The sequence below is a fragment of the Pseudorca crassidens genome, chromosome 14 (genome assembly GCF_039906515.1).
Source record: "Pseudorca crassidens isolate mPseCra1 chromosome 14, mPseCra1.hap1, whole genome shotgun sequence".
In the NCBI taxonomy this organism is placed as follows: domain Eukaryota; kingdom Metazoa; phylum Chordata; class Mammalia; order Artiodactyla; family Delphinidae; genus Pseudorca; species Pseudorca crassidens.
In genome coordinates this window covers 13084166-13111299 of record NC_090309.1, presented here as the reverse complement: position 1 = coordinate 13111299, position 27134 = coordinate 13084166, and the positions used below count along the sequence as shown (strand labels likewise).

The 27134-nt window shown below is 44.3% G+C and overlaps 1 pseudogene; it reads right to left on the bottom strand.

Moving 5' to 3' along the window:
* Positions 1 to 9468: 9468 nt before the first annotated feature.
* LOC137205965 (histone-lysine N-methyltransferase SETD2 pseudogene) lies at positions 9469 to 15684 on the bottom strand (annotated as a pseudogene).
* Between the last annotated feature and the right edge of the window lie 11450 nt (positions 15685 to 27134).

The window sequence follows — 27134 nt, the reverse complement described above, 5'->3', positions numbered from 1 at the left end:
AAGGACCTGTATGCAGAAAACTATCTATTATATTAACTCTTTTCGGTGTTTGGACTTTAATTGGATGCTTGAGGTAGTTCGGGACATTTAAAGATTGATAGATATTTGATATAAAATGATTTGGGGTTGTGGTGTGAAGTAGTATTGTGATTATTTCAAAATAGCACTTATATTTTAGAGATATGGAAATATTCAAGATAAAGTGATATGATGTCTGGAATTTGCTTCAGAGTAACCTGGAAAGGAAAAGTGGGTGAGAGGGGGTCTAGATGAAATAATGTTGAAGATAGGTAGAAGTTAACCAAGATGGGTAAAACTTGTGACACATGGGGACTGGGATGAAGGACATATTGAGTGGAGACCAGAACATTAGTTAAGACCTCTTTGAATTGGCACAGACCGTGAAGGTATTTGTGTCCCATGTGAATGCCCACCAAAGGCCATCAACTGCACAGGAGGTTCTTAATGATGAGGTGGACAAGGTAACTCGCTGTGGAGGTGAGTCAGCTTCTTTCCCCGGCGCTCCAGTGCTAGTTCAATAGACCCCTGAACAAAGAGGCTGAGGTGGCAAGGATGGAGGTTATGTGTGGATTCGACAACATGTAGTTTCCCTTACTAAGGCTGGCCTGGCTAGTGCTTCTGCTGAGTGCCTAATGGGCCAACAGAGAGTCCAGCCTGGAGTCTCTAATATGGCATCAATCCCAGGGGGACAAGCCAGTCACCTCGTGGCAGGCTGATTACCCTGGACTTCTATCATGGAGGGGCAGAGATCTGTTCTCATGGAAATAGACATATATTCTGGATACAGATTTGTCTTCCCTGCCCTTAATGCTTCTGCTAGCACTACCATTCATGGACTCACAAGAATGCCTTATCCACCACCTTACATTCTAAACAGGATTGTTTCTTTTATACATAAATAAATAAATAAATATATATATATAATTTTTTGTTTTTAATTTGACTGTGCTGGTTCTTAGTTGCAGCATGTGGGATCTTCATTGCCGCGTGCGGGATCTTTAGTTGCGACATGCAGGATCTAGTTCCCTGACCAGGGATTGAACCCAGGCCCCCCTGCATCGGAATTGCGGAGTCTTAACTGCTGGACCACCAGGTAAGTCTCTAAACAGCATTGTTTCTGATCAAGAAACTTCATGTCACAGCGAAGAAGTGCAGCGATAGGGCTTGTCCCATGGAATTAACTCGTCTTTCCACATCCCCCATCACCTGGAAGTGACTGGCCTAAATGAGAGGGGAAATGGCTTACTGAGGACTCATTGATGGTACCAGTTGGTAGACAACATCCTGAAAGAATGGGGTTCTGTCTTACAGGTGCAGTATATGCTTTGGATCAGAAAGCATTACATGGTGTTCTCGCTCCTATAGCCAGAATGCAAGTGGCAGAAGTGGAAGTGGCTTCTCTCACTATTACATCTTACAACCCATTTGCAGATATCTGCTTCCTGTCCTGACAACTTTGAGCTCTGCTGGTTTGGATATCTAAGTATCCAATAAGGGAATGCTTCTGCCAGGGGATACAACAATGTTTCCACTGAATTGGAAGATGAGACTATGTGTTTAAAATAACAGAAATGTCTTTATCCCATGGTTTCTGGGGGTCAAGGATCTAGGCACAGGTTAGCTGAGTCCTCTGCTCAGGGTGTCACCATGCTGAAATCAAAGTGCTGGCTGAGGCTGCAATCTCATTCGGGGCTCAGGGTCCTCTGCACAGGTCATGTGGTCGTTAGCAGAACTCGGTGCCTTGCAGCTGTGTGATTAACGTCCCTGTTCTCTTGCTGTCAGCTGGGGATGGCTCTTAGCACCTGGAGGTCGTTCTCAGGGCCTTGCCACGCGGCCCCTCCTATCTCAACATGGCTGTTTTGCTTCCAGACTAGCAAGAGAACTCTTCTGCTTTTTTATTGTTCTGAAACATGTTTTTATCTTTCATTTAACATTAAGAACATCTTTTTTGTTGTTGTTTTGGTGGGATTTATTTTGTTTTATTTTTATTTTTTTTTGGCCGTTAGTGCAGCATGCAGGATCTTAGTTCCCCGACCAGGGATCGAACCCGTTCCCCGCTGCAGTGGCAGCACAGAGTCTTAACCACTGGATCACCAGGGAAGTCCCAAGAATGTCTTCTCATGTAGACAAATGTATATTTACCTCACCCTCGTAAACAGCTGCACAGCATTCCATTGTGGTAATAGATGATCATTTATTTAGCTAGACCCTAGTGACGGACTGACTGTTCACATTGCTTTCCATTCCCGCTGTTTCAAACAATGCTGCAGTGAAATTTCCTTGCACACACAGTATGTCCTGGGGCATTTCTGCAAGAGTGCCTGTAGGGCAAATTATCCCTGGGTCCAAGAGGAAGCATGTTGCAAATTTTGATATATTACTGACTTACCCTCAATTATGATGACAGTTTTCACTCCTGCCAATAGTGTTGGAGAATTTCTGTTCTCCCTACCCTAGCCAGCATGGGATCTTATGAAACATTTTTTTCCTTCCTGTTTCCTTGAGATATAACTGACATACAGCACTGTATAAGTTTAAGGTGCATGGCATAATGATTTGGCTTAAGTACATCTTGAAATGATTATCACAATAAGTTTAGTGAACCTCCATCATCTCATATAGATACGAAATAAAAGAAAGAGAAAAAAATTTTTTTTCTCCTTCTGATGAGAACTTAGAACTTAGTTTCTTAACAGCATTCACAGATAACATACAGCAGTGTCAATTACATTTATCATGTACATTACATCCCTAGTACTTATTTCTATAACTGGAAGTTTGTACCTTTTGACTATTTTCATCCACTTCCCCCTCCCCTCAGTCCCCACCTCTAGTAACTCCAAACCTGATCTCTTTTTCCATAAGTTTGTCTGTTTCTTTTTGAAACCTCATTGACCTACAAGGCTCTGTTAGTTCCTTTTGTACAATATAGTGATTCTATATTTCTATACATTTCAAAATAATCGCCATGATAAATCTGGTTGGCAACCAGCTGTTTGTTTTCTGAATCTATGACTCTGTTTCTGTTTTGTTGTGCTTGTTCATTTGTTTTGTTTTTTAGATTCCACATATAAGTGAAACAAAACAATATTTGTCTTTGTAAATATCTTCTTTCATTCAGTAGGTGGCCTTTTTTTTTTTTCGTGAATAGATGTTGTATTTTGTCAAAAGATTTTTCTTCATCTGTTGAGCTGATCATATGATTTCTGTTCTTCAGTTTGTTAATGTGGTGTGTCACACTGATGGGTTGGTAGATATTGAATCTCTTTCATCCCTGGAATAAATCCCACTTGCTCATGGTGTATGATCCTCTTAATGTGCTGTTGAATTCAGTTTGCTAATATTTTGTTGAGGATTTTTGCATCTGTGTTCATCAGTGATATTGGCCTGTAATTTTGTTTTCTTGTGTTCTCTTTGTCTAGTTTTGGTATCAGGGTGATGCTGGCCTCGTAGAATAAGTTCGGAAGAGTTCCTTCCTCTGCAGTTTTTTGCACTAGTTTGAGAAGGGTAGATGTTAACTCTTCTTTAAATGTTTGGTAGAATTCACCTGTGAAGCCATCTGGCCTGGGATTTTTTGTTTGTTGGGAGATCTTTTACTACAGACTCAATTTCATTCCTGGCCATTCATCTGTTCGTATTTTCTACTTCTTCCTGATTCAGTCAAGGAGATTGTACCTTTACTGGAATTTGTCCTCTTCTTCTAGTTTGTCCACTTTATTGACATATAGTTGTTCATTGTAATCTCTTATGATCCTTTGTACTTCTGTAGTGTTTGTTGTAACTGCCCCTTTTTGTTTATGATTTTATTTTGGGGGGCCTTCTCTTTTTTCTTGATGAGTCTGGCTAAAGGTTTATCGATTTTGTTTATCTTTTCAAAGAACCAGGTCTTAATTTCATTGATCTTTTCTATTTTTTTTTTTAGTCACTATTTCATTTATTTCTGCTCTGATCTTGATATCTTTCCTTAACTAACTTTGGGTATTGTTTGTTGTTCCTTTAGATGTAAGGTTAGATTGTTGATTTGATATTTTTCTTGCTTTCTGAGGTAGACTTGTATCACTATAAAATTCTCTCTTAGAACAGCTTTTGCTGCATTCCATAGATTTTGGATTGTGTTTTCATTTTCATTTGTCTCCAGGTATTTTCTTATTTCCTCTTTGATGTCTTCAATGGCCGATTGGTTGTTTAGTAGCATATTGTTTAGCTTCCACGTGTTTGTGTTTCGGGTAGTTTTTTCCTTGTAGTTCATTTCTAGTCTCATAGCACTGGGTCAGAAAAGCTGCTTGCTATGATGTATGGTCAGGCCCTCAAGATGGCTGTTCTCTTGCTCTCTGTACCTGCCCTGATCAACCAGTCCCTGCTTTACTCACATGACTCTCTAATCCTCTTAATTATGGGGCTTAATTATAACTGCCTCCTACTTGCCCCCTGCCCCAGCTGCTGGTTTCCCTGGTAATTGATGAGCTAATCTGGCCAATTCACCCTATAAATGGTAGCCATCTTCTCCCCGGAGTGGTGAAGACGGCTGCCATGTCCCGCCTGCTGTCTGCCACGCACAGTGAGGTGTTGCTCCAGGACCTTGCTTCATGTGTAGGTTTCTCTTGTCCAATAAATCCCTGATGTCTCTGTTGCTGTCTCTAGGTGAGAAAACTCCTGGGAGCTGAGATGTCAGGACATAAGGACGGGAAACAGAAAGTTGTGGAGGTGATCGGGAGGAGGCCGTCTACTAGCATGTGGGGCCTTGTGGTAGCTGTGTTCCATGAGAGATGTCTTTTTCTTCCATTAAGTTGATGATATCCTGTTAACCTCAGTCTTTTCCCAGTTTAAAAGTAGCAGCCCAGTGCTCCTCATTCATCTGACTGCACGGGGGTGGCTGGTGAATAGAGACAAAACTCAAGGACCTGGATTATCTACAAAATACAAGCATACCCCTGACCTACCACCCCTAAACAATTAGAGACACAGGCTTTAGGGATATGAATTCAGAGACAGACTTGTGAATTAACATGGCCCATTAGCCGGGAGTGTTTGGTTGAGGTCTGTGGCAACAGCAAAATAATAAGAGTGCCCTTGGGCTTCTGGTCCCAACTATGGAAGGGGGCAGAGCAATGATAGAGTGTGACGGAACAACAACTATAGGCAGTCTACGAAACATTACAACAGGTGGAAGACATTACAAAAAACCTACCCGATTCTTTGAGCATGCAAAAAACCACTATTCATTTGTATGCAACATATAGGATCCCCGTGGACATCAATAGTGACCAAGGAATCTACTTTATTGCCCATGAAGTTCAGGAATGGGCCGATACAAAGGACATACAGGGGCATTTCCACCTGCCTTACAACCCCACTGCTACCGGGCTACGAAGAGACTACTTAAACAACAGTTGAGGTGGGAAACTCACTCTTAACACGTGGACACATCCCAGGAGCAGTTATCCCAGTGCCGACGCCATGTTAACCCAGAGGTAACTAGTCAACACCGTTCGAGTTGAACTGTTGACCACCGAAGGACTGTTGCCAACTACAGGTCAGGACAGCAACTCATTTTTGCCCTTCACAGGATCTACCCCCAGGGGAACATGTTATAAATAGCCCTTAGGACTGGTAGGTAAGTCCTCAGTGGTTTGGGTTTGCTGTCCCATTGGGGAATAGGATCAGAAAGGGATGTACAGATTTCACCTGTCTTCTACCCAGCCCCACCTCAGATTACTAAGGTAATGAATCCAGGCCTCTACTGTAGAGAGGCACCATTATACTAACCCTGTGTACTGTTACACCACCTCTCCAGTGTTCGGCACTGGCTGTGGAGACTGAGGGTGGGCAGGTGGTATGGTATTGCAGGCCAGGACAAAACGCGTAGACAGGGGTGGCATTACCCCAGAATGATGTTACTGCTTGTATTTTTTTTTTTTTTTTTTTTTGGCGGTACGCGGGCCTCTCCCTGTCGTGGCCTCTCCCGTTGCGGAGCACAGGCTCCGGACGCGCAGGCTCAGCGGCCATGGCTCACGGGCCCAGCCGCTCTGCGGCATGTGGGATCTTCCCGGACCGGGGCACGAACCCGCGTCCCCTGCATCGGCAGGCGGACTCCCAACCACCGCGCCACCAGGGAAGCCCTACTGCTTGTATTTTGCTTAATGGTCATGATCTTCCCTATATTGTGCCTATTAGATACCTTGCAGCTTGTCCTACTCTGAGTGAAGGGAATCTGTTTGTGGACTGGGTGACGATGGTGGCCTCACTGAGAAATGAGTTTGATTGCTGGCTCTACAGCGAAATACCATTGTCAACCTCTGAGAGTCCATGAAGAATTGACTTGATAAGCTCCTGGTTCCAAAGCTTGCCCACCTGTTGGACTGTCTGTATGGCAGTTGTGGTGTTTGGTTGCATCTGCACTTCTACGTACCTGTCCTTGGGGATATAGCAGAAGAAGTACGGGCCAAGATTATAGAGGTCGTACAGGGTATGTAAGGGTGGAGTGTTTGACCACACCGTTCAAGATGACTGTCCTCTTGCTCTGTATATCCCCTGTTCAGCCAGTACCTGCTTCACTCACATGACTATCCAATCTTCTTAATTATAGGCCTTAATTAGTAACTGCCTATGTGCTTGCTTCCTGCCCCAGCTGCTGGTCTCTCTGGTGATTTTATGAGCCAACCTGACCATTAATTCCCCCTGTAAATGGTAGCCTCCTCCACCCCCGGGTAGCAAAGACTGCTGCCATGTCCTGCTTGCTGTCTGCCACAAACCCTGAGGTGTTGCTCCAGGACCTTGCTTCAGGTGTGTAAGATCCCTTGTCCAATAAGTCACTGATGTCTCTGTTGCTGTCTCTAGGCTCTTTCTTCAGTCTTGAGGCTGGCAACTACAAGCCTTGCAGGCCTGTGGGGTGCAGCCCAACATATGATTTTAGTCTTCAATTTACTGCGACTTGTCTTGTGGCCTAGCATGTGATCTATCCTGGAGAATAGAACTTCTGCTTTTAAAAGACTTGCCTGATTAGATAGGTTGGACCCACCCAGGATAATCTCCCTTTGAATTATAGTCAGCTGATTAGGGACCCTAATTTCATCTGCAAAATTCCTTTTGCCATATTGTTTATAATCATGAAGGTGATATCCAAGTGTATTTACAGGTCTCTACAGTGCTCAAAGGAAATTACACTGGTGTTTACCCCAGGGGGCAGGAATTGTGGGATCCATCTTAGAATTCTGCCTACCACAGACTGCCCCCTGGCCATCTTACACTCCTTATACCACTGAACCAACAGGTGAAAAATGTTAATCTATTGATGTTATGATCTCAGTTACCGCAGGAAATTGGTTGCCTTTATTATGGAAGCAAGGAGGATTTTTTCTGGAACCCAGGAGATTTTCTCTGGAACCCAGGAGATTTTCTGAGGTTCCCTTCAATACTTCCATGCCAACAGTAAAGATCAATGTAAAGCTACAGGAACTGGAAAAAGGCAGGACAATTGAGGATTCAGACCATTCAGAAGGGAAGGATTGAATCATTCTACCAGTAAAGAATCTGGATGGAGCTGTGGGTTCTGGCTGTGGGCAAGGAAAACAAGGAATAAGTGGGTGAAGGTGGAAGCTATAGACGTCAACTCTGACCTCATGAATAACTACAGAAACCAGGACTGGTAGCTTTGCATATTTTCTGCTATATGTATGTGTTTATTCTAACTTCTCCTTCCCATTTTAATTTTATATAACACTAGGTGGAGGTCAACTTTACAATGTAGTCTTTAGTGGGACCTAAGACTGAAATTGAGGCCTAATTAATATAGGCAGCAATGGATTCAGTGACCGCTGGGGCTTTGTGTTTTACCTGGGGGAAGGGCAAGAACTTCACTTATCAGAGGGTTAGCTGTTTCTTGCTAAAATGTAGTTTCTTTGCTGGGCAGGCGTTGAAATGTGTGTAGAATGGTGCATATGAAAGCTGAGAAGTCAAAGGGGTCGACTGAGCTGCTTATGAACTTATTGCTTCCCAGCTCCAAATTCATTCTCCAATTGCACACCCAGAGTGCTCAGTCCTTTGACTACCTTGTAGCCCCAGCCCAGGAGCCTTGGTGATCACCTTGCTGCGGTCTTAAGAGGCACACCGCATGCTTCTGGCTTCATGCTGTAGCAACCCACAGCCCTCACCACGCACACTCCCAGGCATGACCAGGCCTGACTTTGCTGCCCCCTGCAGGGCTGTTCCTGAGACCTTTCCAAGGTGGGCAGTGTCCGCTCTGGCTTGGCACCGCAGAAACATCCCAGCTTCCTCAGCAACCTGCTTACATGCCTTGGCTTGCCTGTGTCCTAGGTGATTGTTTCCTGTTTATCAGATGACCCTAAACCAGTTCTGGGACAGGCAACCCAGCAAACGTTCTCACCAGCCAGTGGTTGTCTGCAACCGCACCTTCTCCAAAATTCAATTAACTATAAAGTTAAGAAAAAGAGAATTCTTTTGGAGCCAAACTGAGTATTATAACCTGGGAAGCAGATTCTCAGAGAGCACTGAGAACTCTTCCACCTGTTAGAAGTTGAAGGCATAGACTTATGCTCTTTTTTTCTTTAATTGATTCTATTTTTTATATAAAAAGTTCAGTAAAAATTGGATAAAGTAAGTGATTTTTTTTTTTTTTTTTTTTTTTTTTGGCGGTACGCGGGCCTCTCACTGCTGTAGCCTCTCCCGCTGCGGAGCACAGGCTCTGGACGCGCAGGCTCAGCAGCCATGGCTCACAGGCCCAGCCGCTCCGCAGCATGTGGGATCCTCCCGGACCGGGGCACGAACCCGTGTCCCCTGCATCGGCAGGCGGACTCTCAACCACTGTGCCACCAGGGAAGCCCAAGTAAAGTGATTTTAAGCAGTAAATCAATCTTATCAACATAGCACAAGGCTGGCCGGAACCACAAGGCAGGCTGCTCTGGAATATTTACATGATAACACATTAAACCTTGCAGGAGAACTTAAACCATCCTTACAAAGTCTTCTGTGATCCTAGCACGCAGAGGCTTAAAAGCAAAACAAAAGCCAAAAACCAGGAAAGACAAATTATTTTCAATATATTCACATATACATTAAAATATAATACAGATCGTCAGGGTAAGGGGTCATGGGTGGGGATGCGCATGAGTCTGTGCGCTGACAGCACGGCCAAGGAGGAGACCCAGCCTTGAGAGTGGGGTCAGGCCTGGCCGGGGTCTCGGAAGGGAAGGACTCAAGGGCCTAAACCCTTGCCTCAGATGGCCTCTACCGACAGCTCACAACCAAGGACCGCTTGTTGTAGATGGACCTCATTTTTGTGAGCTCATTCTGCAGGTTTGAATTCCTCAGTGTGATGTGTCATCAGTAGCACAGCCCTGACAGTGGGGTGGGGAGAGAGGGCCCACGGGACTTCTTCTCCCCAGAGTCTCTCCTACCAGCTTGCCCGTCCTCCCACCCTGGCCCTGATGGTCACTCTAATTCAGTGTCCCGTTTGGGTTTGTAAACAGCCCCAAACCTCTGCATGTACTTCTTAATGTACTCCTTGGTTTTGTGTCTCACATCCTCATTGCACTCCAGGTCCTTGGGGTTCTTACAGTACTTCAGCTCCTTATTCATAACGCCGTGAGTCAGCTTGCGAGCTAGGTGTTTGAAATCTTCAGTTGTGGTAATTCTTCCCACTTTGCAGTCAGGTTTCCAGTAAGGGTTCAGGCACTGGACGATGAACTGGGACATCTCTTTTCTGAATACTTGTTTGCTTTTCTCAGCCAGCTCACTGGAGGCATCTGCTTCTGCTGTCTTAGGCTTTTTTGAGGTCTTCATGGGATTTTCATCATATGTTGGGGTTCCCAGGTCCATCTCAGCTTCATGGTCAAGGCTGGCATCCTCTCCTGGGCTTTCCCAAGTAGGAGGGTCCCACTGAATCTGCCTTGTGATCACATGGGAGTAGTAAAGCTTCCCTTCTGGGTCTCGGGCTGTCTTCCAGTTGGGAGGTAAGACAATGGTTTTTGGTTTGGGAGGAGATGGGGGTGGTAAATCCAAGAGGTTATTTGTCACGACCTTTTCAGGTGGCTGTAAGGGCTGAGGCTGCCCTGGTGCAACTGTTGTAGTCACGGCTGTGGCTGGCTGTACCACCACTCCTTGTGGGTGAGCTGTGAGAATCTGTTGTCCCTGGATGTACTGAAGACTTGGCTGGGCATAACTCTGTACAGTTGGTGGAGTTGTCTGTGAATAGGGTGACGTCACACCATAGACAGTTGGAGCAGCCTGTCCTTGATGATATAAGGTTGCTTGAGACTGTGCAGGAGAGTACTGCTGCTGTACACTCACGGACTGTTGGTTTGAATCCCAAACACCATACTTCTGTCCCTGGACTGGGCCTGGGGCTGGCACTGGCAGGACGGTGACCCTGGAGTCTTGGTGTACCACACCATCACTTTGGGTCACATACTGTGAACTGGAAACTTCCACAGGGGCTGCCACATGTGGCACCACTGGCACAGGTGGAGGGGCAGCAAGGGGTTCTGTAGAATGCCCCACCAAGGGCTGAGAATGATCATAAGGAGAAGGAGAACACACAGGATCCATGCTGGGTGTGGGGAGGAGCACCTTTCCAGCATTAAGATTGCTGGGATCCACACAGGCCTGCATGGGGTAACCTGGTGGGTAGCCAGCAAAGGGGTGATGAGGGGCATGGTAGCCAAGAGAGTCACAGGGCAGTGGAGACGTCACTCCCAGGTTCTGCATCTGCTGCTGTTTTTTTTGAACCTCCCGCTGAGCTACCTCCTGCTCAAACAACTTTCGATGCTCCTCTGTAGAAAGTTGATTGTGATCTTGAATTCGTACTTTCTTTTTAGAAGTTGGTGTATCATATCTGCCACCTGGCCTTTTTGTTCCCCGCTCGTAGGCAGAAGGTGGTGGGGAGAGGGAGCCCCTTCGTTTCCTTTTCTCTTTATTTTGAGTGTGTTTGTCTGGGTCTCTCTCTCTTGACCTGTTAGGAGTCTTTGGGGCAACTGTTTGATCTCTGAAGCCAATAGCATCCCTTCCTCGTTTGGTTATTGTGCTCTCCTTTTCAGTTCGCCTTTTCTTTGGAATTTGATATACCTCCTTTAGGTCTTTCCAACTGTCCAGGAGCTTGGTGGCCAAATCACTTATATCTACTGTTTTATGTGGCTGTTCCTGGCTCCTCTCACTCTCCACATCAGATACACCCTCCTCTTCATCTTGGGATGGTGTTTCCTCAGCAATAGGTTTGTCTAGTTTTGTGCCATTGGTCTCTTTAGGCTCTATTTCAGTGTCAGCCTCTGGTTCAGATGTGGGTAGCTTAATGGCCTCCACAGCAATGTCACTATCAACTTTAGATTCAGGCAGCTGTTGTGTGAGTAGCTGTTGTTCCTTTTCTTCTATAGGGACGTTTTCTAGCTGGTCAAGGTCCTCTTTGCCATCCTTGCCTTCTAGCTCGCTGGTAGCATCAGAGATCGCACTGTCCATGCCATTTTCACTTGTAATTTTAAGTCTGCGAAACATTAGCTTCTTGGGGGTGTCTGTGTCAGCTTCTATGCTCAGCTTGGTGGAAGGATCAGGTGTGTTGAGCGGTGTGTGAGCACGTGATGTATTCTCGCTAGAATACCCATCTCCTTCACTCAGCTGAGGGACAGCAGTCTTGATTTGAGACCAACGTTGAATAATAGGAAGCACTTTGCTTTCCTCCAACATACTTTTAGCAGGAATGGGTAAATGTTCCAAAGTCTTTATAATCTCTTCCTGAAGCTTCTGGTTACTTTCCCGGCCATCACGTAGCTCTGCCATCCAGGTCCACAACAAAGGCAGCCCATGATGTTCCAGAAAGGACTTCAGGCAAGACTGTGAATGTGTGTTCTGTATGAGCTTGAGACAGGTAAGTTTCTGTTCCAAAGTCTCAATTCTAACCATTAGCCAGGATAAGCTGAGCACCTGGTTTTTATCAGAGAGACCCTCACCATTCTCCATCAGAGCTTCTAGCTCTCCATCCACCGAATCCTTCTTCCAAGATCGTTCTTTCTTCATTTTCCCTCCTGCTGCTCTGAGGCTGACTCTGTTCTCTCCTCCCAGGTAACCCCGGCAATTAGCCGACCCACAGAAACATCTCTGTGCTTCCTTGCCATATCTCTGGAACCGATAGTCAAATGTTAACTCTGAGCCTGAAGGAACCAGTTTGGTGGTAAAAATCCCAACTCTCAGTTGTCCGTTCACAGTCCATTTTTGAGTCTCACAGTTTGGTTCACAGCTGTGATTCATGAACCGGGAGCAATTTCCTTTCTGAGTGGCATCTATTATCTCATCATTCTTCAGGGCCATGAAATAGTAGTGGATGTTTCTGTTTCGTGCATACTCCTTTACCCGGGCCTTAAACTCTTTATGATCAAGTACCTCTCCACAATATTCCAGGACGAAGGTGTTTGAAGGAAGGTCTTTAACAGCTCTCAAGCCCCAGCCTTTCTTTTCTGTGAGTATGACTTCCACATCTGCATGCTGTTTTCTTTGAAACCGTCTATTGGAACAGTAATCCCCATTTGGACAACGAGACGAACATTCAATCATGAGGAGACGATTAAGACAATCTTCCCCACATGCTATTTCACCTTGAGCTCTTTCATCTTTAGAAAGAGGTGTACACTCACACTGCATTCGCTTAAAATCCCGATGGGATTTATTCTTCTTTCTTTCTGTTAAATAAACATTTTCTTCAATCAGATCAAAGTAACAAGGCATCTTCCCTTGTTTGGCACATTCCTTCCACCGCTCCGGGTCCCTGAAGTCCTCCATGACACACGAAGGCCCAACCAATGCTGAGCCTAGAGGCACTGCTGTCTCTCCCTGCTCTACCTCCACTCTAACTTTCTTTCTGTCCTGAAGCTCACCATCACTCTCAGAATCACTCTCCAATTCCTGTCTCCTTTTTTTAAGAGGCCCTCTATCTTTCCTATCATTTTGTTCTAAGTTTTTTGAAAGATCTTTCTCCTCACTCACAGCTAAAGAGTCCTTAATGGAATTGCTGCTTATTTCAGGTGCTTGCACGGACCCCTTGTCCTTCTGAAGGGACAGAAAAAATTTATTGGACTGGTCTGAAAAGCGAGATCCTCCACGTTGATCCCAATTCTCCTCCTCTTCACGGTCATCTGTTAAGGAATCTGGTACCTGCCCTTGAATTAGATCATACACAACCCCAGTTCCAGGCGGTCTACCTGCTGATCTTGGATCCCAGTAGCCGTTGGCTTGCCAGTAATTACATGTCCCACTATACTGTTCTGCACTTAGCTGATACTTATGTCCACCACAGGCTCCATAGCTGCTGTCAGGTTGCTGATATGTGGTAGTAGGCTTTTCTTGTTGAGAGAAGTCCCACCTTAGGTTTCTGAGCTCTTCCGATGATGAACGGAAGCCATCCACTCGGGAGATCTCACAAGAAGAAAAATTTGACTGTGTTTTTCCCAGTCTACTATCTGGCCTGTTAGGGAAAGTGGTCTGTTGCCGAGACTTACTTGAGACATCTTCAGAATCATCAGGAGAATAAACTGGCAGCTCTTCTTGCTGCCTAGAAGTTATTTTGGCTTTCACTGCTTCCTCAGAATTTGGATGACCTAGAGGGTCAGATTTTATGTCTGTATGACTTGTACTATCAACCCCATCACTCTGAGGATAAGCAATTTCAGACATGTGATTATCTATCTGTTTTTGGATGGGCTGTGTAAAAGAGATTTCTGAATTCTTCTCTGTTGCTTTGTGAAAGAAGAACTTCTCAGTTTGAGGACAGGCTTTACTTGCTATGCTCTCAAATTTTTCCTCATATGAATGCCTCCTTGGCTCCAATCGCTCATCTTCCCTGTGGTCAGAATAGTGTCTGTAACTTTGACTGCTCTGAGAAGAACAAGGACTTGTTTCTTCCATGGGCAAAGTAGAATTCTTTGGCACAACCACCATAGACTGAAGATGGTTTCTTGGAATACTGCTATCATCAGAATCTGTATCTTCCGAATCACTTGAACTTTCGGAAGAACCAGAATAATCTTCATGGACAGTGGATACAATCTCTGAGGCATGACCACTACTGTCACATTTTAAGGTATTTGTTTCACCATCACTGTCCTCCATGATTAAATTCAAAGCACAAGAAGAAAATACAACTTCTGAGTCATCAGAAGTATGTGCCTGTCCTCTTCCACCGTCTTCATCTAAAGAGATTTCTGGTCTTCCTCTTCTATCAGGCAGTATGGAGTTCCCTTCTTCTTGAGCCTTTTGCACACATTTCCCAGATAGTCCATTATTATGCCTGTTTTCCCAGGAAGCAAATCCTCTTCCTGAATCAGGAAGGCCACTAGCTACTTCTATTATTTCTTTCTCTGCATGCTTTAAAAACTCTGAGCTTTTACTCTTCAGCACAGCATCCAAAACTGGAGATGTATTCTCTCCACATTGCAAGAGAGTTAAACCGTCTACGTTTGTCCCTGGTGGAAGACTCTGAAGAGATGAAGCAATACATGAGCTCCCTGTAGGTGGATATAAATCATCAAAATGATTAATAGAAGCTGAACTAGTACTACCAACACTCTGCTTATATTCTCCACATGCAAATTCTGAGTGCTGATCTGTCAGACTTCCATTATCACATATAACTGTTTTTGATTTCAAATGCACGTCCATGAAGCTATTTGAAGAAATATTCGTTACTAAAGGCTCAGTATTTTCAGATCCAGAATGACACAAAGAAGGGGGGTTGTCGTTTGAAGTACAGTATATATCTGAATCTTTGGTTTTACAGCAAGAAACTCTCACATCAACTGGTTCTTTAACTATTGTTTTGGAATAATCTATAGTCATAACTGGCAAAGATATGAGTTGATCCTGGTGTGGCAACACTGGAGGTTCTCTTTCTCTAAATGGGCTTTCTGACTTACTGTGCTGCATGCGAGTATCATCCAAGTCTTTTTCTTTACATCTATTAATGTTTTGAAATCCATTTGATGAAAGCATGCACGTTTTGACCAAAGGGGATACCTCTGATCCAGTCACACTATCATAAGAAGACATCAAAACAGTGTCACGTTTAGAAGTGAAAAATGTTGCCAAATCAGATTCTGTCCCAGGAGATCCGTTTATATTAAATTCGGTGGGACAATAACTTCTTAATTGATCATTCTTCACTTTACATAAAGAGTCTAATTCCTTAATACTATCATGGCTATCATGTCCTATAAATTCAGACTTAGAAACAGGTGATTCATCTAGCTTTTTAAAAGTAGGTGAATCATTTAATCGATTTGATGGAGATGGAGACCCAATCTTCTCTCTTTCAGGAACTTTACTAATCACTCTTAATTCACTACCTTTTGAACGAGGAGTCTGTAAACTAAAAGAATGAGACTGTTTGATTTCCTCATTCAATTCTGTACAACAGAAAGAATTTTTAAATTTATCAGACTTGGGTTCAGGTTTTGAAGGGGGCAGATTTATAACGGGAAGCACTCTTACCGTGCTTGGAATATGATGACCCGCGTCGGAATCCCTGTTCATTAGTGGGAGAATAACATCTTTTCGTTGCTTCATTTTCCGAAGTCCTTTTGGATTCTCCTTCTAATTTTGAAGAATCCTTTCCTCTTTCTTCCATCTCTAAGTAAGAGGACTCAGTTTTACAGTCTCCATCAGATTTAGAATGGGAGGATGGCGTCCTTAGGTCCCTGTAAGAGCAAGGAGGAGACGAGGTGCGCCTTGAGTATGTCTTCTTGTACTAACCATCCAAGTCAGAACTTTGTCTTGACCTGTTATCTGTGTATGGCCGAGACTAGCGTGGCCTCTCGATAAGGGGAACTCCTATGGTAACGACCATCATAATGAGAGTCGTCATAATGGGATCGTTCTGACCGAGAATAGGATGAAATAGTTCTAGAACCTCTGTCAGATTTAAACGAGACCTGCTCTGCCTTCGCTCTCTCTCTGATCTACGGCGAGAAGATATATAACGAGTATCTCTTTCAAGTTTTGAGTAGCTAAAATACTTATCATCTCTCTCTGTTTTAGATCGTGAAGATTTGAGGAGGTCTGCTTAATGTGTAATGCAGATGCACACTGGGCATTAGGGAGGGAGAAGGCCCGAACAGAATTCTGTATTTAATTTTTTTTGTCCTGCCTTTACATTTTATTCCATCAGAGGTATGAATGCCAGAGGGGGATCCTCTTCCAAGCTTGCCTTTCCTTGGGTACTGTCCCTCTGCCCTAGGGTACTGTTAAGAGTTCTCAACACGCAGTCATCCCTCAGCATGAGCAAGGAATTGGTTCTAAGGCTCCCCCTGCCCCCCCAGTCCCCTGCGATTGCTGAAGTCTCTTATATAAAATGGAGTAGTACAGTCTGCCCTCAGTACCCCGGGGCTCCACATTGGAGGATTCTGCATCCGAGGATTCAATCTACTGCAATTCAATTTATGGTTGGTTGAATCCGGGGTGCAGAACCCGTGGATACAGAGGGGTAATTGTATTTCACTCTATTATAGCTTAACAATTCTGGTTAAATTTACCGTGTTCCGTCTCCTGGTTGGACCTAGATTGGTAGAGGTGTGATGACTTGCTTGAGTTTGGGACAAAGAAGTGAGCATGAGTAGCACTTTCTCCCCTCTCTCTGGGAATAAGCTGCTCACAGAAAGCATGCATTGGGCCCCATTTCTCCATAAGTCTTACAAGGGCAGGTGGCAAAACAGTCTGGGTCCAGTGCTGTCTGCAGCTGGATGCGTATGTCTGTATCATTATGGGGCTCAGTGTAAGGAAGCCCTCTTTTACACAGATATAAGGCTGAAATTAGAGAATGAGAGTTATTAGTAATAAAGATAATACATCATGTTCCACATACCTCTTGTCTACTTATGAATTACTTTAGAACCTGGGTGGGGAAGAGGTTAACATGCTTCACTTAAGGGAATAAGCTTATTACTATTTCTTTTGACAAGTTGAATGTGAATTGGTTTTATCACTTTCTAGGCTTGTTCTATTCATAATTAACATATATTGAAACACATTAATATAAACAAACAATCCTGCAACATTTGCTATCAGAAAATAGATAAGGGACAACCTTCAAATCCAACTTTTGTGTAGTTGGGCCTTCAACTATAAGCAGGTCTTAGTTATTTTTCTAAGTCTCTTATGCTTTTCATGGTGAGTTGAATATCTTTATTATAAAAAAAGTTTCCCTGTAAAACTAAACGTTTTAAAGAACCTATACAACATATATAAGGGTCCCAAAATGCTCACTTTTCATAAAAATGACATCTATTTCCATAGACGAGTTCACCAACATCCTGACAGCTGATGGAAAAGTGACACATAGGCTTTAGGGTCTAGATCACAGATTCTGTCACCTAGGAAGCTTTCAAGTACAGCAAGTAATAGAAAAACCCAACTGAGAATGGCTTACATAGAGTGAACCAATTAACTTCCTTTGAAACTACAGAGATACATGTTGCTAGGAGTGAGACTAGAAGCTCACATAATGTGACTTAGAACCTAGTTTCTTTCAGTTTTTAACTGTCACTTCCCTGGTGTTGACTGTTTTTGGACAAACTCACTCCCTCCCCTCCACCCCCCAGTTCATAATCCTAAACTGACTTTGAGGAACTCTAAGAATTACATGAATCCTTTTTGTGAAACAAAGAGAATCTATATCATATATTCAGCGAAAGTGTCTAAGAGTCACTGATTGGTCCAACTTAGGTAATCGTGCCAATTCCAAAACATTCAGAGATGGCACATTCAGATTGGCTCTATGAGTCAGGGCCTTTCTCTGGGGCAGGTGAGGCCCATTTTCTATCTAAATCACAACGGTGAGAATGGAGGGACGGGGTAGGTGTTGAAAAGAAATTCAGGCTATTACTCCAAGAAGGAGGAAAAATAGATACTGGGCAGCCATATAACAGGTATTCATTATAGCTACTTCCAGAGTCTATTTCCTATTTACTCAAAGAAATTTAAGACTCTAGGTAACCCCGAAGTTCACATATTTTCTGCATGTTACCTAACACATTTTTAGAAAATAAAAAGGTAAAATAATGTGAAACGATTTAATTTCTATAAGTGATCTTATAATCAAAGACACCTTGCTACAAAAGTGAAACTTTATCTAAAGGATTTTATATTCAGTAAAGTGTTCACATTCAAGAGCAAATTCTCATTCTGATGATTCATGAAGTCACTTGTGATATTCCTTCTTTAGTGTGGTGTTTATATAAAAACATGAGTCTCTAAAATTGCCATGGCAAAAACACATATTGAAGCTCGATAGCCTTCTTTTCACAAAGCATGGTTTCCATCATTGTCTTGGATCACACTGTACCTTATGTTCATTCTCTGGTACAGAGCTCCAGCAGCTTTTTTTTTTTTTTTTTTCTCTTGCCCTGCATCTTAATCTTCAAGCATTCTCCTACAGTCATGTCCTGGTTTTCCCTTTGTCAGCCTCTGCCTCCTAGACTCCTAGTACTTTTTCAAGCTAAAGTTCTTTACCTTTATCTGCTAAAATCCAAGAAAGAGCCTGTAGTGAAATGAAGACTTGCAGTTTTCCCCACCTGCTTAGTTGCTTGCAATCTGTCTTCAGCCGCTACAATTGGAATCTGCCTCAAGTTATCAGTGGCATTAATCTTCATCCTACCAGAATATTTGCATGGTTGATAACCCCTTTTTCTTTGATCCTCTTATCTGATTGGTCTTTCTCTGTCACTCCTAAGACATAGCCATGTCTTTCTGTTCTATTAATTTCTCTCACTGCTCTTTTATGCATCAAATAGACAGGTGAAGTAAAGCTCTGAAAGTACTCACTTTTCTGGTCTCAATCTTTCAACTTCCTCTTCCATTTCTTGTTCCATTACCACATTGACTATTCACTGCTCAAGACATGTCATCTGTGCTTTTTTCCAAGGTTCCCTTGGAAATATCTTCCTTCAAGGCTAAGCTTAAATAATTTCCCTCCATGAACTCTGCTCTAGTTTCCTCCAAGCTTGAACTACCTCCAACTCCGTTAACCAGGTCCATGCTCTATCACCAGCTCTTGACGGAATATTTGCGAAAGCTCTCTAGCTAGTATCCCTGCTTCTTGCCTGTCTTCTACTTCTTTCTCCGTACTACCGCTAGAACTGTCTCTCATACAATCTGAACCCCTCATCATGGCCTATAAGATCTGGCTCCTGCTAATGTCTATTGGCCCAGGAACTGTGCTAAGAACTTTACTTGAATTAATCCATTTAATCTTATGAGCCACATACACTTTTAAATTTTTACATCTTTATTGGCGTATAATTGCTTTACAATGTTGCTTTAGTTTCTGCTGTATAACAAAGTGAATCAGCTATATGTATACATATATCCCCATATCCCTTCCCTCTTGAGCCTCCCTCCCCTCCCTATCCCACCCCTCTAGGTGGTCACAAAGCACCGAGCTGATCTCCCTGTGCTATGCGGCTGCTTCCCACTAGCTATGTATTTTACATTTGGTCGTGTATTTATGTCCATGCCACTCTCTCACTTCGTCCCAGCTTCCCCTTCCCCCACCCCGTGTCCTCATGTCCATTCTCTACGTCTACGTATTTACTCCTGTCCTGCCCCTAGGTTCATCAGAACCTTTTTTTTTTTTTTAAGATTCCATATATATGTGTTAGCATATGGTATTTGTTTTTCTCTTTCTCACTTCGCTCTGTATGACAGATTCTAGGTCCATCCACCTCACTGCAAATAACTCAATTTTGTTTCTTTTTATGGCTGTAATATTCCATTGTATATATGTGCTACATTTTCTTTATCCATTCATCTGTCGATGGACACTTAGGTTGCTTCCATGTCCTGGCTATTGTAAATAGTGCGGCAGTGAACATTGTGATACATGTCTCTTTTTGAATTATGGTTTCCTTAGGGTATATGCCCAGTAGTGGGATTGCTGGGTCGTATGATAGTTCTATTTTTAGTTTTTTAAGAAACCTCCATACTCTTCTCCATAGTGGTTGTATCAATTTACATTCCCACCAACAGTGCAAGAGTGTTCCCTTTTCTCCACACCCTCTCCGGCATTTATTGTTTGTAGATTTTTTGATGATGGCCGTGGTGACTGGTGTGAGGTGATACCTCATTGTCGTTTTGATTTGCATTTCCCTAATGATTAGTGGTGTTGAGCATCCTTTCATGTGTTTGTTGGCAATCTGTATAACTTCTTCAGAGAAATGTGTATTTAGGTCTTGCACCCATTTTTGGGTTGGGTTGTTTGTTTTTTTGATATTGAGCTGCATGAGCTCCTTGTATATTTTGGAGATTAATCCTTTGTCAGCTGCTTCCTTTGCAAATGTTTTCTCCCATTCCGAGAGTTGTCTTTCTGTCTTGTTTATGGTTTCCTTTGCTGTGCAATAGCTTTAAAGTTTCATTCGGTCCCGTTTGTATATTTTTGTTTTTATTTCCATTACTCTAGGAGGTGGGTCAAAAAGGATCTTGCTGTGATTTATGTCATAGAGTGTTCTGCCTATGTTTTCCTCTAAGCATTTGATAGATTCTGGCCTTACATTTAGGTTTTTAATTCATTTTCAGCTTATTTTTGTGTATGGTGTTAAGGAGTGTTCTAATCTCATACTTTTATATGTACCTGTCCAGTTTTCCCAGCATCACTTATTGAAGAGGCTGTCCTTTCTCCACTGTACGTTCCTGCCTCCTTTATAAAAGATAAGGTGACCATATGTGCGTGGGTTTATCTCTGGGCTTTCTATCCTGTTCCATTGATCTTTCTGTTTTTGTGCCAGTACCATACTGTCTTGATTACTGTAGCTTTGTAGTATAGTCTGAAGTCAGGGAGCCTGATTCCTCCAGCTCCGTTTTTCGTTCCCAAAATTGCTTTGGCTATTCGGGGTCTTTTGTGTTTCCATACAAATTGTGAAATTTTTTGTTCTAGTTCTGTGAAAAATGCCAGTGGTAGTTTTTTCTTTTTTTTTCGGTACGCAGGCCTCTCACTGTTGTGGCCTCTCCCGTTGCGGAGCACAGGCTCCGGACGCGCAGGCTCAGCGGCCATGGCTCATGGGCCCAGCCACTCCGTGGCATGTGGGATCCTCCCGGACTGGGGCACGAACCCGCGTCCCCTGCATCTGCAGGCGGACCCTCAACCACTGCGCCACCAGGGAAGCCCCGCCAGTGGTAGTTTGATAGGGATTACATTGAATCTGTAGATTGCTTTGGGTAGTAGAGTCATTTTCACAATGTTGATTCTTCCAATCCAAGAACATGGTATACCTCTCTATCTATTTATATCATCTTTAATTTCTTTCATCAGTGTCTTATAATTTTCTGCATACAGGTATTTTGTCTCCTCAGGTAGGTTTATCCCTAGGTATTTTATTCTTTTTGTTTCAATGGTAAATCGGAGTGGTTTCTTGATTTCACTTCCAGATTTTTCATCATTAGTGTATAGGAATGCCAGAGATTTCTGTGCATTAATTTTGTGTCCTGCTACTTTACCAAATTCATTGATTAGCTCTAGTAGTTTTATGGTAGCATCTTTAAGGATTCTCTACATATAGTATCATGTCATCCGCAGACAGTGACAGCTTTACTACTTCTTTTCCGATTTGGACTCCTTTTATTTCCTTTTCTTCTCTGATTGCTGTGGCTAAAACTTCCAAAACTATGTTGAATAAGAGTGGTGAGAGTGGGCAACCTTGTCTTGTTCCTGATCTTAGTGGAAATGCTTTCAGTTTTTCACCATTGAGGACGATGTTGGCTGTGGGTTTGTCATATATGGCCTTTATTATGTTGAGGAAAGTTCCCTCTATGTCTACTTTCTGCAGGGTTTTTATCATAAATGGGTGTTGAATTTTGTAAAAAGCTTTCTCTGCATCTATTGAGATGATCATATGGTTTTTCTCCTTCAATTTGTTAATATGGTGTATCACATGGATTGATTTGCATATATTGAAGAATCCTTACATTCCTGGAATAAACCCCACTTGATCATGGTGTATGATCCTTTTAATGTGCTGTTGGATTCTGTTTGCTAGTATTTTGTTGAGGATTTTTGCATCTATGTTCATCAGTGATATTGGCCTGTAGTTTTCTTTGTGACATCCTTGTCTGGTTTTGGTATCAAGGTGATGGTGGCCTCGTAGAATGAGTTTGGGAGTGTTCTTCCTTCTGCTATGTTTTGGCAGAGTTTGAGGATAGGTGTTCTCTCTTCTCTAAATGTTTGATAGAATTCGCCTGTGAAGCCATCTGGTCCTGGGCTTTTGTTTGTTGGAAGATTTTGAATCACAGTTTCAATTTTAGTTCTTGTGATTGGTCTGTTCATATTTTCTATTTCTTCCTGATTCAGTCTTGGCAGGTTGTGCATTTCTAAGAATTTGTCCATTTCTTCCAGGTTGTCCATTTTACTGGCAGAGAGTTGCTTGTAGTAATCTCTCATGATCTTTTGTATTTCTGCAGTGTCAGTTGTTACTTCTCCTTTTTCATTTCTAAATCTATTGATTTGAGTCTTCTCTCTTTATTTTTGGTGAGTCTGGCTAATGGTTTTTCAATTTTATCTTCTCAAAGAACCAGCTTTAATTTTATTGATCTTTGCTATCGTTTCCTTCATTTCTTTTTCATTTATTTCTGATCTGATCTTTGTGATTTCTTTCCTTCTGCTAACTTTGGGGGTTTTGTTGTTCTTCTTTCTCTAATTGCTCTAGGTGCAAGGTTAGGTTGTTTATTCAAGATGTTTCCTGTTTCTTAAGGTAGGATTGTATTGCTATAAACTTCCCTCTTAGAAGTGCTTTTGCTGCATCCCATAGGTTTCGGGTCGTCATGTCTCCACTGGCATTTGTTTCTAGGTATTTTTTGATTTCCTCTCTTTGATTTTTTCAGTGATCACTTCGTTATTAAGTAGTGTATTGTTTAGCCTCCATGTGTTTTTATTTTTACAGATCTTTTCCTGTAATTGATATCTAGTTTCATAGCGTTGTGATCGGAAGAGATACTTGATACAATTTCAATTTTCTTAAATTTACCAAGTCTTGATTTGTGACCCAAGATATGATCTATCCTGGAGAATGTTCCATGAGCTCTTGAGAAGAATGTGCTTTGTGGACTTGATTAACTATTTCCTTTGCGATATTAGGGAAGTTTTCAACTATCATCTCTTCAAATATTTTCTCAGTCCCTTTCTTTTTCTCTTCTTCTTCTGGGACCCCTATAATTCAAATGTTGGTGCGTTTAATGTTGTCCCAGAGGTCTCTGAGACTGTCCTCAGTTCTTTTCATTCTTCTTTCTTTATTCTGCTCTGCAGTAGTTATTTCCACTATTTTACCTTCCAGGTCGCTTATCTGTTCTTCCGCCTCCGTTATTCTGCTATTGATCCCTTCTAGAGTATTTTTAATTTCATTTATTGTGTTGTTCATCATTGCTTGTTTCCTCTTTAGTTCTTCTAGGTACTTGTTAAATGTTTCTTGCATTTTGTCTATTCTACTTCCAAGATTTTGGATCATCTTTACTATCATTATTCTGAATTCTTTTTCAAGTAGACTGACTATTTCCTCTTCATTTGTTAGGTTTGGTGGGTTTTTATCTTGCTCCTTCATCTGCTGTGTGTTTTTCTGTCTTCTCATTTTGCTTATCTTACTGTGTTTGGGGTCTCCTTTTTGCAGGCTGCCGGTTTGTAGTTCCCATTGTTTTTGGTGTGTGTCCCCAGTGGCTAAAGTTGGTTCAGTGGGTTGTGTGGGCTTCCTGGTTGAGGGGACTAGCGCCTGTGTTCTGGTGGATGAGGCTGCATCTTGTCTTTTTGGTGGGCAGGTCCACCTCTGGTGATGTGTTTTGGGGCGTCTGTAGCCTTATTATTGTAAGGTCGGATCTTAACAAACGGCACCGCGAAACAGAGGAAAGCTTCAAGTGAGCTTTATTAGGGAGCGTCCCAGGCGAGGTTCACTGGTCTGAGAGAAAGGGGCCAGAGAAGTCGTACCCGGGTGCGGGTTGGGCAAGATTTTACAGGAGAAGAAGGGAAAGGGGTGTGGTGAATCCGGGAGGGCACAGGGTATTCCTTATTTCGTGGTCTTTTTGGGTATCCTGGGGGACCGTTAGTCCCACCCCTCGAAAGGCGGGAAGTCTGGGCTGGGTTCAAAGTCCCCAGGTCAGTTCCTGGAACTGGGTGGTCTGGAATGTCTCCAGGGCAGTTTCTGGAACTGGGTGGTCCGGAGAATTTCGATCTGATGCAACCTGTGAATCTGATTGTGTTCCCCTGCCTCGGGCCAGTTGGCCTTACATCCCGATCTCTTTGGTGTTATGGGGCTGCGTTCTGATCTCTGGCTACTTCATGCTGAATGGGGGTGTCTAAAGGGGAGTCGGGTGACCAGAGGTCCGAGGTTTAGGGGAGACCAGTGGGGGCTTCTGTAGGAAGCAATGTGTAAGGACCGAGGAGCATTTGGTTTGTGGCCACCCGAGAGACTTCCTCCATGCGTCTGCGAAGGAACCTAAGAAAACAGGGAGCAAGCATGCTACGAAGAGGGTGCGGTCCGCTTTTGAAAGAGGGGTGTCAAAGAGTCCCTCTACGACTTGGGGGCAGGAGTGGGAAGAGGAGGTCCCGGTATCGGAGATAGGCAAGAAGGAGGCCGGGTTTAGGTGGGGGGGGGGGCGGGGGGAAGAGGTCGAGGGAGATAGCAGGGTTTTCAATGAACAGTAGGTGGAACTCCTGGATGCGGGAGGGGCCCAGGAGGGAGAGAGACTTGTAGCCTAGGAGGTCGACCAGCCGGTGGGAGGAAAACACGGTTAGTGGGTGGGCCAGAGGCAGTTTGAGTGTTTGTTTGGTCAGTTCGGCTGTGCTGCTAGGGCCCGAAGGCATGGTTGCCATCCCCGAATGGTTGGGTCTAGCTGTTTGGAGAGGTAAGCCACGGTGCGGTAGGAAGGCCCTACAGGCTGGGCAAGGAGTCCAGTGGCTATTCCGGCCCTTTCATCCACAAAAAGGTGAAAAGGTCGGTTTGGGTTGGGCAGAGAAAGAGGAGGAGAAGATATCAGAGCATTACGGAGGGTGAGAAAGGCCTGTCGAACGGCGGAAGGAGAGGTGAGGGGTCCTTGAGGGGTTTCTTTAGCGGCTAGATATAAGGGTTTAGCGAGGAGAGCAAAGTTAGGGATCTAGACTACTGGGTGGAGAGGAATTATGGCCTCATTGATTAGTCGCAGGTCCTGGACCAGGCGATAATCCCTAGAGGCCTTGCGGACAGGCAGGATGGGGGTGTTGCAGGGAGAGTCAGTGGGGATAAGGAGTCCCTGGTTTAGGAGTCTGGTGATAATAGGTTGTAGGCCCCTAAGGTGAGTCTCAGAGATGGGAAATTGGGGCCTTGATGGAAATTTGGAGGGGTCTTTTAGGCGGATGAGGGCGGGGGAATGGTGTGTTGCTATTATGGGCTTAGAAGTATCCCAGGCCTGGGGATTGATTGGATTCGGTGTGATTGGAAGAGGGGGATAGGAGGGGGAGGGTTCTAGAGACAGGCCGAGAAGAGGAAGCAGGAGTTGGGAGGAGGGGACCTTAGGGTCAAGTCTAACCAGCTGGAGGGAGGCCCCTAAGTGGAAAAGGACATCTCGGCCTAGCAAGGGAACTGGGCAGGATGGTATGACTAAGAAGGAATGAGTAAAAGGGAGTCCTTCGATATGACATGGGAGTGGACCGGTCTGGAGTGGGAAGGATGGTTTGCCATCAATACCCATGACCGAGATCTGGGAAGGAGAAACTGGCCCGGAGTAGGTAGGCAGGACCGAGTAGGTAGCCCCCGTGTCCACCAGAAATGAGATACCCGCTACCTTTAGCGTTACCCTGGGCTCGGCGAGGGTAATGGGGGTCTTCGAGTCCGGACGCCGTCAGTCGGCAGCCAATCCCAGCAGTTCGAGTGGTAATGCCGTTGGGTTGGCCTGCCCCCCGCGTGGAGACGCTGAGGGAGGGCCAGTCGTAGGGCAGTCACTCTTCCAGTGGCCCGTTAGCCCGCAGCTGGGACAGGGCTTAGAAGGAGGTCGGGGATTGGGACATTGGCGAGGCCAGTGGTCTTCTTTTCCGCATTTGAAGCAGGCCCCCGGCGGGGTTGCCTTTTGCGGACCCCATGGATGCTGTGATCCATGGGAGATGGCCGGCCTTAGGGCGGCCACAAGAGCTTGGGTTTGGAGGGCCACCTTCTGGTGCATCCGAGCCTGTCGGCTGGATTCTGCCAAATCCTCACGGCCATTGTAGACTTTAAAGGTCATCTTTACCAGATCTCGAATAGGGGTCTGAGGGCCGTCTTCTGCCCGTTTTAATTTCTTTCGGATGTCCGGGGCTGACTGGGTAATAAAATGGGTGGCTAGGACCGTTGCCCCTGCCGGGGTGTCAGGGTCCAGCCGGGTATAGAGAGTTAAGGCCTCTGTAAGGCGATTGAGAAAGATAGCTGGATTTTCGTTAGGTTCTTGGGTTATCTCTTTTAGTTTTTCAAAATGGACTACCTTATGAGCGGCGGCCTGCATGCCAGCCAGGAGGCACTGGATCATGAGGTCGCGTTTACGGCAGCCATCTTGGCCATCCTGATAAGTCCAGCCTGGATCGGTGCCGGGTACGGCAGTCGCTCCGACAGGCATGGAGCTGTCGGTAAGGTGAACCTGATCTGCATGGTTTCGGGCAGCAGTTTGAATTCTTTCCCTCTCGTCAGGGGTCAGAGTAGAAGATAGGATCACAAAGATATCGTGCCAGGTTAGATCGTAAGCTTGAGAGAGGTAGCGAAATTCTTTGATGTAGCGGGAAGAGTCGGCAGAAAAGGAGCCTAATCGCTTTTCTATTTGAGTGAGATCTTGGAGGGAAAAGGGAACATGAACTCTAACTAATCCTTCCGCTCCTGCTACCTCCCTCAGAGGGCAGTGGAGATTTGGATCTTGGGAGTCGTGAGAGCGTGTATGTGCACTAATTGGCGAAGCAAGGGGCGTGGGAGGAGAAACCGTTGAGGGAGGCAGGGGAGCGGTTGGAGGGGCCGGAGCGGGTTCGGGAGGAGGAGGGACCGCTTCAGGGTAGGGTGGAGGTTGGAGAGGAGTTCTGTAGGGGGGAGTGGTAAGAGATTCGGGAGGGTTGGTTAGTGGGGAGAAATCCAAGGGGATTGAGGTTTTGGATGGAGGAGATA